Raw genomic sequence first — 16,893 nt, 5'->3', positions numbered from 1 at the left:
AATAAAAAGAGACTTTAAATGAATTATAACCAGCTTACAAAAGAACAAATATATTGTATGAGAAAATTAGCTCCATCTGATGTGCAGCAGTCACCATATGTAAAATGCCCATTATTTGTCCTGTCCCTTTGAAAATCATTTTATTGGAATGTATCAGTTAAACTAAAACACATGACCCTCCTTCTTGTGACATGAAAGAAACCACTGAAGAGAAATCTTTCCCCCCCTCCCCCACCCCTCCTCTACTAATGTGAACTTTCTGGGAAGAAAAGCAGCTTCAAGGATTTTTATCAACGTCTGTGTAATGACAAGTGCATCACATGCATCCTGAACCATTAGCTGCCTACATCTGAAAGAATTTGGTCAACATTTAGGAATTTGCTTAATGAAAGGCTGGCCTATTAAAGCTCTGCTAGCTTTGAAAGTTGATTGAGCCTTTCTTTTCAACTTCCTGCATCGTTGTAAATGATGCTATGCAGTGCCCTCATGTGATATAGTCTAGACAACAAGCTTGCATTGTAACACCAAAAAAATGAAGTACCAGGTGATATATTTATTGGAGATTCAACTATGCAGTATAAGGCTCTTTATGAATTTCCATGTGAAATCCAGAATGAAAAAAGTAACAGCTCCAAAAAGCCATCTATTTGTATTCTGGAGAGATACAGAGACAACACTTCCCCTCACATGACACTTGAGTCCATGATTTCAGAAACAAATAGAAAACAAGTAAAAATTTAAGAGCTAATGGACTACATTTCCTCTATCTGACCACCGAAATGAAACAAGATCCCTTAACCCCTGTCTTTTAATTTTTGGCTGAAACATGAATTTTCTTTTTTTATGTCTTCATTCTCCTCATGTTATGAGACCAGCATGGAGTGGGCTACAAGGGCACTGGTTTCTGCTCGTGTAGGCATTGCTGCTTCACACTATCTAGTGACTGTCATGCAGGGGAACGTGCAACAGGAAGGCTTCAAAGGGAAAAGTAGCTTGTGTGGGGACAATCTGCCAGCAGGGGAGCCCACTGGCTGAGAAGGCGCTTACCTTCATCCCGAACGCAGTAACATTGCCAGGTTTATGTGACAAGACATGATTTCTCAAAATTGCAGATAAACTGGTTTTCTTCTGATATGACCTCATTTTTATTCAGGGCTTTTGTGAGTGTAAGCACTACAAAACAATGTCAGATGGGCGGTGGCACTGGAGACTGGAATTGTTAGCAAAAAAAAAACCAAAACACCTAATCTTGTCAGTTTTGAATTCGCAGGCAGAGTGCCCATAAATGAGGAAGGGATTGGGTTTCATTTTCATAGGATAGGCAAAGCACAAGGGAGAACATGTAAGAGTTATTCCCCTTCTGAGGCTTGGAAAGAGAGCTGTGTCACATGCGTTTGGCACAGGGTCCCTCAATGAGACATCTGATGAATAGCTTATGAAATTACATTTATGAAATTAAATTTAATTTTAGAACAAAAGTACAGACAGCACACATTCCAGCTAATTTTTCTTTAGGCTCCAAGGACTGAGAGTGGTTTTTTTTATTATTTTTTTTTATTTTGTTTCCCAAACTGATTACCTACTTAACTCCTCAAATAATTACCCCTTTTGACTTTGATCTGTAGTTACTAGTGGAATAACACCTCCTTTGAGGAGGGCAGGGTGCCAGCTTCCTTCAAATGAAAGGTCTGGGTTTATGAAGTCATTTCTTGATGATCTCACCAATTATCTTCTTGTCTCTGATCTTCCCTTTTAGGTAAGGTTATTGGGAAAGCTGAGTAAGGGAGTAAGGTAACTGTTGTCTCAGTATAAATTCATTCTCATCTATTGTAACTTGCCTTCAAAACTGGATGCAGCAGAGACTTTATTGCTCCCATGTGGGGAAGAGCTCAACATAATGACACACAGGAAACAGGGCAAACATAGATGTTTAAGCATAGCAAAAAGACAAATTTTGAACAAATGATCACGAGATTTTCTTGTGATTTGTACATAAGTTTTGAGGAGAGAGAAAGTCATAGGGTTCTAAGAATTGTTCTACATCTCTCATTAAAAAAAAAGTCAATAAATAGCCATCGTGATCTGCCTGAATGTCACCAGAAGCAGAGCTTCTCCAGAGTAAATTCCATTCAATGCACACAAGACCAATGGCAGATGAAATAAAAACATGTATCATATTAACAGTATTGTGCCTTTATTACCAGAGTTTGGCTGAGAATGAAATGCAGAAGTTGGTCCTTGTAAAATCTGTTTTTCTCAACTTCCATCCTGCCCAAGGGAAGGAGGAAAGGAGCGGCTAGAAATGGTGCAAGCAGTAATAATGGCTGGAATTGAACACTGGAGGGAGACACAGTCGCACATACTAAGCCAAAAATACTTCCTAGTCTGTTCTTGAAGAGTGCTGAGAGCATGCCCTAAGAAGGAAGCATGGAAGCCCATCTTATCAGCTGCCATACTTTGTTTTCCACACCAGTAAGGAAGCAAAGACAAAAAGAAAGTCTGGACAAGTTAACGAATCATAAAGCTTACACTTGTTGAGGGAGGAGAAGCAAGCAAGTCCTGCACAAAGCCTGCAGAAATTCAGCAGCAATGGTGTGGAACTGTTCTTCAAATCAAGCCCTAAGAACCTATCATGATTTGCTTTCATGTAAACACCTACATTTTTTTGTTAACTGAACTGATTTAACTGCTAATTAAAACTAGTCAGCAAGCACAATGCAAAATTAATTAAACCATTTAGTGGGTAGTTGCAAATGAGGCAAAGTTACAGCTTGGACACAACTGAAATACTATAAGTACTACTCATCATCTGGCAAAATGATTCTTGAGGTAAATACTTCCACAAGAGATGATGAAAAGCAATAAAACATAGTAATAAAAAAAATCATACTGCTGACTACATATGATCTTTTATTGATAAAATATGCTGGAATCCAGCTTCTTCTCTTTGAAACAGTTCTCTTTGGGCTCTGTGGGTTTTAAAAACACTCTTCCATACAGGAAATGCTTCAGAGGAAGGCCTGGATCTCAACAAAGTCAACTCAATCATGCCAAGTTGCCTCTGTCCATTACTGGCAAGAGTTTTGCTTCAGTCTGGATGTTATAATTTTGACAGTTATTTTTATAGCTTTACATTTTCTCAGGGAAAAGTATCTGCTTGGAGGACTATTTTGTCTAACATTAGGTGGAAGTAGCATTTTTTGACAGAAAAGTCCAGGAATGTATGGTTCTGTCTGCGGTACCTCTACACTCTGTCTCCTCTTTCCGTACAACTCACGTGCTTCACAATCCTAATTGTATTTATTCTCCTAAGACTCCTCTGGGACAAGGGCACACACACACTTGCCTATATTGTATAAACTCTGAACTGAAATAGGTAAATAAGCATTGGAACAAAGAAAAGAGTCACAATACCCCATGGTGTGTTTCTGTTGCACCTAACCTGTGGAAGCCTGGACCCATGGGCCACTCAAGTTCTTGTGAATTACCTGAGCTACCTGCATGGTCCTTGGCAGCACTCAAGAGGGTTTTCTTAGATTTAGATATCTAACAGGTATCTCAGTGAGATAAATCGGAGTTAAGTTAGATGCCGGCAGTTAAGCAATATAAACTGTTCTTTGTTCTTTCCCTTATTTTAGATGCCTCAGAATGATACCAAAAACATGAGCATGTGAAAGAAAAGATGTCCACTCTTGAGAAACTTAGCCCAGCAAGAAGCACTGTCAGACAAATGTTGGAGTAAAACCTCATCCATTCCTTCTGTTCTCTATGGCCATGTCCACCCTCCTCTGGCCCCTGTCTCCAGCACACTGCTGAGCACATGCAGATTATGCCTAATTCAGAAACAGATAAGGGCTCAAACTTTTCTTTTCTATGACACAGTTCTCATCTGAGGCTTCACTGCCAAGTTTTAGGCACTGATGCAGTAGTCATCAAAGTAGTCATCAAGGATGCAGGAAGCCTTCCTTTGGTTCCTCTTACCAGCGGAGGGGACATGAGTTTGCATTCTCTGGTCCTTGTGAGGGAGAGCAAAAGGATGCATGCATCCCTTCTGTCAAGCATGTACTGATCCATAATAATGTGCTTGAGTACCCTCAGGTCAAACACATCCACTCCACAGCTCCATAGTCTGGCACAAAAGGAGTGGCTGGGAAAGGATGGTTCTCAGCTGTGGTCCCCACTCCCATGAACTGATCCTCATAACTGTTTCACCATTAGCTGTTGGGCTCACCTTGGATGTGAACCTCTCTTGCAAAGCATACAATCCCTGACTTACCAGCAAGGTTAGGTGCGAGCTGGCTAGGAAGACCAAGCCATTTTTAAAAATGAGCAAAGCCTGTTCTGTCACTGCATCTGGAGACAGTTAAGATGAAGTACAGCATCCATGGAGTTTAGAGATAGCATGAGCAGACAGTTTGCAATTCAGACTTGTCTAGAGCAGTGTATCTGAGGCGGTAACTTTTCCAGAATAGTAGGAAGCAGATGCCAAGCCTCCTGCCTCACCCACAACTCCCAAAGCTCTCTGCTGTCAGTTCAGCCTTCCCTGGTCTCCCCTGAAAGATGCAGCTGAGCACAAGGGGCTGCAACCAGCCACACCTGAACATGTGGTTCTGGGTTCCCCCCAGACAGCCAGATAACTGGCCCAACTGCTGGCACATTCAGTGAAATCCAAAGCATCACTCAGATCAAAATTCTATCCATGATACCAAATTGTTTTAACCCTGTAGGAAAAACTGAAAACAATAGCTTTTTTTTTTTTTTAATTTTTATCTAAGTAAATAAGTTTGCCAGCCCCACACCTGTTTGCTGGTTGGTTTGCATTTAATAACAGTCTTCTGTTTGAGAGGTTATCACATCTGTTCTCTGTTCTGATCCACTAAGATGTCTTTCATTTCCTTCACATTTTTATCAGCCACTCTTAGATGCATTTTGGATTTACCTGCTCCCATTCTAACACAGAAAAGATGTGTCAAGGGGAAAAATAAGTGAATAAATGAGCACACCCTCCTTTCCTCAGACAATCCTGTAGAGAGGACAGCGCGAGGTCAAGTCAACCTTCTAATATTCCCCTTTTCCTTCTGGTTTTCCATAGTGCCTATATAGAATCATTAAGGCTGGAAAGACCACTAAGGCCATATAGTCCAGCCATCAAACCGTGCCTGCAACCACTCTAGAGCATATCACTCTGTGCCACATCTTACTCTTTTCTTGAAAATCTCCACAAATTGTGGCTCCATCACCTCTGGGCAGCCTGCTGCAATGCCTGATTTTTCCTAATGTCCAACCTGAGCCTCTCCTGGTACAGCCTACTCTCAGCCAGTTGTAGAGAGCGATAAGGTCTTCATGGGTGTCCTCTTCTCCAGACTGAACAATCCCAGTCCCTCAGACTGAAGAGCATGTGGGAGCTCCTGCTAGAACAGCATCTTACACAAGACACCTGTTATGCACTAGACTTGCTGACTATTAGCTTTGAGGCAAGCCTAACGTAGTTATACTGCTAAAGGAATGGTACTTATCTGCATACTGCAAAGATGGAACTAATTCAAGCCAATTTTTCTTTTTTTTCTGTACGTACCATTACTAATATATTTCACATGGTTAAAAATGCATTCTATTTAGGGCTACTTATTTAAATGCATACTTACATTTTGTTCAGGTACTGTTCAGTATGCTGTCAGGTGGCAGCAAAAACAAACAAAAACATTTAAGTAGAAATAAATGCATTACAGTTTAAGTGTCATGAACACTGATAAGGCAGCTAGGTAAAGAAAAGACTGTCTGCCTAATTTAGAACAGCAGGAAGCAGCTTTGTCTTGCACTGCCCCCATGGTATGGAATGCTTACCTAAGAACTGTCCCTTTTAAATGGAGAGGGCCACAATGCAGGAGTTACTGAACAGAGCAGTACAGGTTAAGGGAGATGGGATAGAGATGCTAGGTGCAGCTGGTTTCTCAATTGAGCTGATTCAGTACTCTACAGAGTTACCTGGAGATTAAGTGATGAAAAACCCAGCTCAAGCATCAGGAACATACCTCTCTTAATTCTTCCTGTCCCAATCTCTGGAAACCCAAGTGGTTGCTGCTGCTGCTGCTGCTGCCAGCACCACTAGTGAAGGCAGGATCAGCTTGCATAGGGTTTCCAGAACACCAAAACCACCACTCCAGTAGCAACTGTGGTTTTCTTTCCTCTTCACAACCCATCCCACATCCCGTTGGATGATATTGTAACCCAGCCCTGGTTCATTAAGGGTGTTCAGCATTGCTGTTTTCCTTTCTCCATGCCTGCTGCTTCCAGATGGCCCCTTCTTGTTTTTGCCTACACAGCTGAACTGGATCTAGGAAGCTCTAAGACATTAACTCTGGCTAAGTACCATGCTAGTGTGGTTGTTCTGGGGTTCAAGCTAGGTCAATAGGGTTACAAACCACTGCATTGCACTATGTAGACGTATTGTCTGAATTAGTCATCTCATTGTCTGCACAGAATAGGGCTGTGACAGCCATTTGAGCAACTGCTTTTCTACCAGGCTTGAATATGTATTATTTAGCTTACTGATCATTTGGAGCAAAGATTGTCCTCTGTTGTATACCTGCATGGTGCCTTGCTGAATAGAGACTGGTTTTGGCCAGTGCCTCAAGGTAGCTCTGTAACACAAATGATTATTCATAATAAAATAAATATAATGGCTCACGTCAAATGTCTAATGATACTGTTCAAGGGATCCTGGGGGTGTTTCTAGAATGTGTTCTTATCATATTAAAAATGTAGGATCTGAGTATAATTTCATTCCCTTTTACAGTATTTTAGATGACCAAGAGGCTATTTCCACCATGTTCCACGCATATGAAATCCTACAAATATTGCAGAGGGAACAAATAGAGACTATATAGAAGCCATACATATGATGATATGAATGTACATTTTATGACAGACACCCTTATCTCCCTTTCTCTCCCTGTGTCAGAATAGCATTATGTGACTTGCAATATCAAGCACTCAAAAATTAGCAAGTTCTGATCATCTTTGCAGATCAAAATCAGCCACACTGTTTATCTGTGTTACAACAGCATGTGAGTAATTAAAGACTATTATTGTCAAGTGAATTTAATGTTACCCAGAGCAGACTGGATGGCGCAAACTTAATGAGTGACTTTGCAACACTGTTTCTCTTCATTACTCAGTGTGTGGTCCCCAGCTCTATAGTTGGCACCCTATCTAGATCTTCAAATGATTTCTTCACAGTCTTTCCTTCACCTTCATCATTATTTTACACCAGTGCTTTACAGGTATCCATGTATTTATTTTCACAGTATCCTGGAGTGATAGCAATTGATTATCTCCATTTTACAAACGAGGAAGTGGGACACAGCAAGACTGAGATCAAAAGTGCAATCTCATTCCAGACACTCAATCTGAGATGCCACCGGTTTTTACATATCTTTTCAAGTGCAGAGCACTTCCATTTACATGCCTAAGCGTGGCATTTTTCTTCTGACCTTCTCCTGACCTCTCTTCTTGGGAAGACAAAAGAAGGGAGTCAGCACGATCAGAAATCATTCCTGAAAACAACTTGTCTGAAGTCATAGGAGAATCTGATGGTAAGGGTATCTCCATGATCCTGTCAATGTTTAAATGCTTTTATCATGAAAGTAGCATCTTCCATATGCTATCCTTTGCCCTGAGTATCTACATCCTTCAGAATGGATCAGATGAGTTATCAAGAAAGCATCCTCCAGACAACTGTTTCCTTCATTACACAGCCTTGATTTAGGCCTATCCCATGCACCAAGTAACCTGAATAATGAACTCTACAGCCCCACACATAGTTATAAGTGAGCTTTTGCATATAATGTCAAATACAGAGGCATATGGAATGTTAACTGAGGCATATAAAGCAAACTGAAGTTAAAAAACTGACAGATTTATTTGCTTCATCAGAAAGAAAAAAGACAAAAACCAAAAACACCAGAACCTACCAAAACAAGCCATGTTCACTACATGTAATGCAAGACAGTAGCAAATAGAAAGACTGGCTGTGGAACATATAAAAACAAAAAATCACTGTGTGAGAATTTCCCAATGTCCATCTTCTGTAAAAACAAACAAACAAACAAACAGAAGATGTGCATTAGAGAAAACACAGCTTAGAAACATCATCATTCTTCTTATTGTATGTAGCAGTAAAACATTCATGTCAAAATCATTTAACTTGCATTTTGCAGTAAAGCCACATGTGTCTTCACTATAAAATGTGTCTATATTTGCTATTTTGTATGCAGCAGAGCATCTCATCTGAAAGCTGGCAGTAGGTTCCCATGCCATCAGAGATGCTTGGAGCCACAGGGAGGAGGGAACAAGAGATCCCCAAGTGGGTGACAGATTTGCTTGGGTTATGTCATCTGCTGCCAGCTCTGCCACCCAGCCCAGTGTTCACCTGACACCAGTGTCTTACCACAGCTCTACACCTACGGGAGCCCGTAAGTCTGTCTGCACATCAGTGTGACAAACCATACTGGCAACTTTTAAATACCTGCAGATGGGGTGGGGACGCATGGTGAAGCTGCTGTCCTATAGAAAAAAAATGAGTTGATGAGTCTGGCTACAGAAAACAACAGGTTCAGGATTTCTTAAGTGTAATAGCAAGCGGTTCAAGCCTGAAATTGTGTCAATTTTTAGCAATATTTTAGATAGATTTCATCCAGCTGTGAGCCCTTGATTTTGATCAAGTGTTCCATGTACATTGGCTCAGCAGAAGGTGTTAAACTGATGTAGTATCATACCCGTCATCGAGAACAGCAGTGGTTTTATTCTTCTGCACAATCCACAAAATGCTTTTGTTTAGTCTGATACCATCAGGCTTTCTGAAGTAAAACCTAACCGCCTACTCAAATCAATTAAAGGAGAATACAGAAATGCACTGGGAACGAATAGGTTTTTTTTTTTCCTGTAGAAATAGAATTTTTTTTTTCATCTTTCTCAATATTTTCATTTTTAAAACTTTAAAATCCCCCATCAGTTATAACAGTTGATACCAAACACTGAAGTGCAGTAGAAGTGACTACAGAAGCCTCACTGTGGACAGCGTTAATGAACACCTAACAATTTTTAAAACTGAGACTCCTTCCATGGTAAGTCAAGCTGAACAATCATCTGCACTTTTGATTTCTGAAAATTTGAACAGATAACAATTGCACAATAACAGGGAAGTTCAGTTCAATCTTTTAAATGTTATTTAATTACTCTGAATTTGATACTGTACCTCACAATTCTCTTTAGAGAAGAAGTTTATAAGTACTGCTTTTAATGAATCTCTAGTGTACCTCCACTACACATTTGATCAATGACAGCTAAGCTCTGCTCCTTACCTTTTATGACCCTGCTCTATTAAGTAAATAGTTTCATGCCCATTTTCAAGATATTTTTCTCTCTTTTTCCTATCTTCACCCTGCTTTATCAGCTAAGTGGTGGATGCACATGGCCTATTTTCTATGTAAACTGGCCAGCTACTTACTTGCATGCCACCTGGCCAGCCAGCCTCTGCTTCTCAGTTTCTGGGCCAGTCACGTGCATTGGGAAAGGACTAAACTTGCCATGACTTTTTCCAGACAGAGGAGCTAACAGGATTGTTCTCTGCTCCCCAGTCTGTTTTTCTAAGTCATCTGCTGCTCTGCAACTTGGCTGATGTCCTGACTCTCAAGTTCAAGAGTCTCTCTCCACAAGAAGAGTGATTAATGGGCACAGACAACTGGGAACTACTTAAGGAACCAAACTACAAACATAATCAGCCAAACTACATATTGATGAAAAGTTCTAGGATCAAAAACTTGCAAATGCCTGAAACTATAGAAAGTTTGAACTACGTATCCGAAAGCACAGCAGAGTCAGTGTAATGAAACAACATATGCAATTACATATGTAATTACTTAAATATATACCAAGAGGAGAGAATTCTTATACCATTTAGGGCACACTATAGTGATATATTGGAAAAAAAACAAAAACAAAAACCAAAAAACTTTTAATTTCCATTGCACTAAAAATTTGCCATCTGTTTCATGGAAGTTTTCCCTTTCCCTTGTAATTAACTTTTTATTGAATTAATGACTCCAGGTGAGCTGGAAGTGGCTGTTCTGCCTCACCTGGTATGACTGAGTACACCCACGCCCAGCCTTGCTATCCACCATTCAGATGCAAATTGTCCCACTCCCCACACGAAATCATTGGCCATCACCCAAAAAGCCTGCCAGCTACAAAAAAAAAACAATAACACAGCAGGCAGCTGCTGCTGCACAGAAGGGACAGAAGTTTTAGAAAAAAAAGGACATATATTCCCTGCTTGGTCATTTAAAATGTGTATTTTAGCAAATAAAGCAGGTGAGAAATTATCCAAGACAAACACAATGATTTCAAGTAGGTTATACATGGCACCTACAGGTCACCAACCCTTTTCCTGCATGAACAGTTTAGCAAACTTGATTCCTTATGCATAAGTGCATTTTTCTTAACAGTTGTGTACACAAGTGCACCATCAGTGAATCACATCTTTCAAGAAATTAGAATAAAGCAGTGAGCTGAACTGAATTTATCAAGGAATTCTCTTAATTGCAATAACTTTGAAAGCAAGCATAGAAAAATGGTAGAGTCCTTGTTTAAGGGCCCTCTGTCTGGAGATAGCGAATGAATTCCAGGCACATTTTTAAAAGTAGGACACAAAATGTAAGATGAAGACATGAAAGCTTCTTAAAATAAAGTAACATACTGCATACACTCTTTTCTCCCCATGTGAGAACAAAAAATGATTACTCTGTTATTAAGTTTCAGACAATTCAGCTATTCAATAAAAGTTTCATTGGTGAAGATTTGGATAGAAGAGAACTGAATTGAGTCAAATGGAGCTGAGATCATGATCGCAGATGTCAGACCCTTACAGACAGATGATTACTGTGCCATGCTGCACAACCCATATTTATTAAGAGTGTTTTGAGATGCTGTGGCAGCTTTTCACAGCGAAGATGGCCTCCACCTTGCCATGGTTCCCCAGGCACTGCAGCGATGTGGCCTTTATTATCCTTGAGACAGCACACGCTGTTCCTTTTTCTGCAGTATCTACAAAGTCGGTACCTCTTCATGTATTTTTCCTTTTTGTGGCTTTGATGTACTTTTCCCCTTCCTCTTTAAAACCTGTTCAAAGCCTAGGTTAAAACTCACCCTGCTGAGAGACAGATGCAGGGATGAGGTCTCTATTATCTGAAGTACTGAGTTGTTGAGAGCCAGCAACAGAAGCAAGAAAATACAATCGTGCAGAACAGGCATACATGTCATCACTGTTAGTAAAGTAGTTACAGGTTTGGCACTGGTGCAGGCTTTCTGCTTGCCAAAGTGCTGGATGGAAGTTTAAGAAGCAAATGATTATCCCTAATAGGGGCAAAGCTGGTCAATCAGTCCTATATCAATTCCCCCAGTGCAGCAGCACAAGACTGTGGTTGACTTCTGTGAGAACACACAGGATGTCTCCACTTAACAGAAACCCACTTCTGAGCATATCTATCCTGAAACCGCATGACTCTTGGAGGCAATGACTTCCAGTGACTCACTGGAAACAGCAACTCCATAATAAGATTCTTTTCTGGATGGAATGCAACAAGGCAAAAAATGTGAAAACACAGTCAGGAGAAACTCTAATTCAAACAGACTACATACACTGTTAATATTGCCAACCACATTTCTGGCTAACTTGGATGCTTTTACAAGTGCTGTTATTAAGCTAAGGTTTTGCTAGGGATTGTCTCAGTCACAATTTCCTTCATTCTGTACTTTGACATTGACAGTAGAATAACAACTGCCCTGAATTTGCCTGTTGGAAAAGTGTTATATATTGATCCATTATATTTCAGAACGTTAGTAAATCCACATATAGTAATAGGCTATTGTTTTCATTGTTGCTGTTATTTGTTCTACAGTGGGACCTGAGAAGAGTCAGTCACGGACCAGGAGTCAGCAGTGCTCAGCATGAGCAAAAAAACATTTTCTTGTTCCTAAAAACATCCAATCATTCTAATTTTCTGCATATGACATAAGTACCAAAGTATATTTTGAAAACTTATTACTAACTTTGACTTTCTAAGTTTTTGAGGCATTGAATATGTTCTGAAATGATCAGAAGCATATGTGAATATGTGCCAAAATCTGTCACAGAGAATATCTGGCAGAGATGTCAGAGATGATGGAGAAACGTAGACAGATTGATCATGGGATAATACTTATGCAATACAATGCTGCTGGATGCCAAGCCAGTACCTCAGCATGACTCTGCAATGCATAGTGTGCACATAGAGCTCATGCATCATTGCATGGTGCAGATATGTCAAAGGAGTCAACATGCAGCCAGCCAGCACAATTTTTTTCATCTCCTATTTATAAACCACATCAGGGGGTTGCTGTCCTCTTAGGAACATGTCTTGTGAATCTAATCACACAAAAGTTTATCAATACCATCTATAGGGTCAAGAAAGCAGGCAACTCTGGGCTAAATCTTTCATTATTTGGTACAGGAACTAACACGATAATTAAACTATAACTGATCGTAGCTATTAAACGTCATTCAATTTGCAAGAAGGAAAGTGAGAATACAATTAGACCCTTATTGTGTAAACATATGAAAAGAGAGCTAGAGCATTTGTGACATCAAAAATTAGATAATTTTATATATTTCTATGTAAATTTATAAAACTTATCAATGAATGTTTATAAAATATAAAGATATGAATAAATACATATCTATATGTATATACGTTCTTTATGTATATATTCTAATACGTATCTTATATTTTCCTCTACAGATAGTCTTTTTATTTATTTACATAGGCGTTTATGCATCTGAGCTATCTGATTTTTGTACTTTAAAAGTACTTTTAAAGGTACTTTAAAAGAAACTTAAAGTACTATGACCCACCATTGCCTCATAAAATTGAGAAAATACATTCTTCTTTGATTCCATGAAGGCAACAATAAAGCCTTCAGTGGCTTTAAAAGACAGAATTTTTCCAGCTGTTCAAAAACAAAAATAGAGGAGATTTTTAATTGCCACAAACAAGCTTAACTCCATCAACTCCAGAAGGAGTAAGGAGGTCCACAGTCATGGAGCCAATATTCATAACGTTCATTGGATATACTAAGTAATGATACCAGAACATGTTTGGTGTCCACATGCCACTGAAAAGGCACAAGTGCAGGAGTCAGCTGAATAGAAGTCCTTCAGCTAAGCAGTGAAGATTTGCATATACCCTATGTGAGCCACTGGATCAGACCCATCTACTCCTGATTGCATGGAAAATGTTGAGCCTAGTTCTAACTGTAAAAACTCTGCCTCAAGCAAAGAGAACTTAATCCATGCTGCAGGTGGTATCCTCTTCTTGCATGAGTAAAATTACTCACACGAGCTCTCTTTTGCCTCCTGTCTGTTATCATGTACCATTTAGCAAAGGACAAGGTGGTTTGTTAAGGTTCAGATGGACCATGAATGACTGTAATATAAGGCATGCATACAGAAAAGAAGTAACTGTCTCTTTTTAAAGAGGAAAACGTACAAACTATAAAGAAACAGTGTTCTCTTCAAATTTTGCCTTCCAGAAATTAGTGCTAATTTTAACTCCTACCTCTAGCTGAAAAGCTGAGAGGAAAGAGGATCAAGGCACTTTTCAATGACCGTTATGTTTCCAGGTATTAAAAACAAAAAAATAGATGTGTACAGCCCTCTTCATTCACAGAGGGAACTCGAAGAAATGTGTTTACATATTATTTCCCCACTGACCCACTTCAAAAACAAAAACAAAATCAAAAAATAACCCAAACAACACCATTGATCCTGTATGTAAGTAAATGATTTACTATAGCTACACACGAGCAGTATTGCTACTGTGTCAAAATCTACTGATCCCTGGAAAGCCACCGGAGATGGTTTCCGATATGCAGGGTTTATGGAAGTACATGCAGGCATATCCCAGAAGGTTGCTAAGGAACTAGCAGATGCATGCATTTTCTGCAGGTCTGACATGTAAAATAGATTCCTATTTCTTGGATTAGGCAAACTGAGAAAGCTATGTGAAACGAGATACTCACATCAAATCCTCCTTATTTTCCTTAACCAAGAAACCCCTGAGAACAATAACTATGAATAATTCAATCCTTCGCTAACATTTGGCGCAATTAATAACAGTACTTTAAAGCTGCTAGCTTTGTATATCTTTTTATGCATAATTAAAGGGTGTTGATATTTAAGTTTTCAGCCAAGGAGAAAGCTAGGTTTGGTTTCGCTGGCAGCAGCTGCTCCTGGCTTCTGTACAATGTGATAACCTGATGTTGCCCCATCCCCATACACCCAGTGCAGTTAGCTTTCTTCTCTGCCACCACTCCCGTGCTTTCTTCATCATGCTGGAATTCTATGCTAAATCAGCAGCTGCCTGTGTGCTTCCTTCTCTCCTTAACTGTTTGGAGCTGTGCTCAGAACACACCTCATTTTCTTATGGGTGCTTGCCCACTGATTGCATGGTATTTGCAATGATATTTTCTGTTATGTGCTTCTAAACAATCCCAAATTTAAATGTAAAATAAAGAAGTCTAAAAAACCCAAGAGCTACTAGTGCATTAGATTTTCTGCTCCTGTGAGTAAATAAGTTCCTGGCTTTGAAGTCACCAAAGAAGTCCAGAGAAATTCCCCTTAAAATCACGCTCCAAAGTTTTTGTGGTGGCAGTACATGCTTTGTCATCTCAGTTTCCTTTTACCTCACTGGAGAGTTCTCCTAGCACATTACTTTATTACATTTGCCAAAGAGGAACCCTTTGACAAAAGCTCCAATGAGAGATTTCACATCATTTTTCTATTGCTTTTATTATTTTTTTAAAATTGATTTCATTTCCAGCACTTTCTGGCAACTAGAAAAAGCGTGAAGTTAGGAACCAAAAACCATGTATGGGTGATTTGTATTCCTCCTTTAGACCAGAACTCAAACTACCGACCTCCGGGTTTATAATGAATATGAAGACTTGCTTTTTCTGTAGTTTAGCAAGATTTTGAAGTGACATATGTGGATGCGTCACCATTTTAAGTCCCATCTACATATATGAAAACAATTAACATCTTGCAGTTTTTCAGACTTTCAAGTTTAGCTCAAGGAAGACAAAAGCAGAAACATGTCCATCTTTCATCAAAACACTAGACTGCTGCCAGCACTCTACAGCCTCAAAGCAAGCACTGCTCCTAGAGTTACAGCAAGGACAAACCTTATGTGTAGTCTCAACTGCCTTCTCTTTTGGGATCAAACTTCAGACAGGGTAAACTGGCTAACTGCATTCTGTAGCTTCTCATTTTCTTGTGAGAGAATGATTTGTAAAGGAAAAATAATCACAGGTTAACAGGTGCATTGGCTGAGGGGCTACAGCACACTGTTGCATGTATTCATCTTCTCAGTTTCCTCTCTATCACAATTGTGCCTGTTTTTCAGATGATCACACAGCTCATGTTCTTGAACTCCCTTAAAGCACTCCAGAGGTTTGCAGACCACTGAGTCTCTGTGAATTTGACAAAGACTTTCTCTGTAACTGTGGAATAAGTTGCAGAACAGAACCCAGTCTTTCCTACAGACCCAGTCTGGATTTCTCTTTCAAGTTTTCTGAACAGAGAAATAAATCTAGTTTTCATTTATTGTAATAGAATAATAGAAACATGAAGTAGTTTGGGCTGGAAGGGACCTAAAAGCCCATGCAGTTCCAGCCCCCTACCATGGGCAGGGCTGTTCCCCACCAGATTAGCTGCCCAGGGCTCTATCCAACCTGGTCTTGTGCACCTCTAGGCATGGGGCTACCCACAGCTTCTCTGGGCAGCCTGTGCTGCTGCCTCACCACCCTTTGAGAGCAAAGCCTATATTCAAGTACTTAAATCCAATTACTGTGAAAGGTCTTCCTCAGCTGCAAAACCAGATGAGCTTTGGGCACAAAAAAAAAATCAAGGTTAACACTTTTAAACATGACAACATTACGCAGAAGTGAAAGTCTGCATTCAAAAATGACATAGGACCAGAAATCTAACAAATGTATAGGTACCCAGACACTTTTATAACTCTGAGACCTTAAAAGTGCTATGGTGACAGGTTTCCAAGTGTTCCTAAATGCTTGAGCAACTTTTGAATTATATTTAGACTCTAGAGTTCACACAGACACCTCAGAATATTTTTCTCCCAGATACTAAATATGTGATTAAAAAGTCAACTGCCTGTAAGGCTATTGGCTTGTTTCCCCAACCCAGGAAGGACTAATATCATGCCAAAATCTTTTTCAGGCTCTATTTATTAATTCAGAAAAAAAAATAAAAATAAAAAAGAAAACAACAATCACTCTCTCTCACAAAATATGGGCTGCCTGGGCCATTTTCCCATGCCACAGTTCCCCCTGCTGTAATGCCAACATCTCTCCCATAGTTCCACTTCATAATGAGCATTCTCAGCTCTTAGCAAGCACAACTTGACCAAGAAGACAGGGAATGGGAAGAATTTGGGATTACTGAAGTCCTGGACCCTTACAGCGGCTTCCTTCTCCTGCTGGAGTTCTTGACCTCAAACTTCAGGCCTAGAATCAAACTTTTTAGAAAAGCAGCCTAGTTGATGCATTGTTAAGCACCTACTTGGAAATCTGATTGCCAGTTTCCATTTTTGAAAACAAGCCTACTGTTCTGAAAGTCCTTTGCTGGAAGGCACGGTGGGACACAGTCATTGATGCTGTTAAATGTTTGCATCCTAAACTCATTCTGGAAGGGAAAAAGTGCTTAAGGCACTGCTCATAATGGAAACAAGGTGCCTGTATATGGGCCTTAGCTAGCTTATTCTAAGGCACTGGAACTGACAC

At 39.8% G+C, this 16,893-nt stretch overlaps 1 long non-coding RNA gene across 1 annotated transcript in view; it reads right to left on the bottom strand.

Moving 5' to 3' along the window:
* Positions 1–6,572: 6,572 nt before the first annotated feature.
* Positions 6,573–16,893, bottom strand: part of LOC136058612 (uncharacterized) — a 108,924-nt gene continuing 98,603 nt past the window's right edge. The window contains exon 3 of the long non-coding RNA XR_010623140.1: positions 6,573–6,641. This is a non-coding gene — a long non-coding RNA (uncharacterized LOC136058612). The remainder of the gene's footprint in view (positions 6,642–16,893) is intronic.

Source organism: Cyrtonyx montezumae, unplaced genomic scaffold (genome assembly GCF_038088225.1).
Source record: "Cyrtonyx montezumae isolate F1298 unplaced genomic scaffold, pur_monq_1.0 scaffold_8, whole genome shotgun sequence".
NCBI lineage: Eukaryota > Metazoa > Chordata > Aves > Galliformes > Odontophoridae > Cyrtonyx > Cyrtonyx montezumae.
This window is presented reverse-complemented; position numbering and strand designations above follow the sequence as displayed.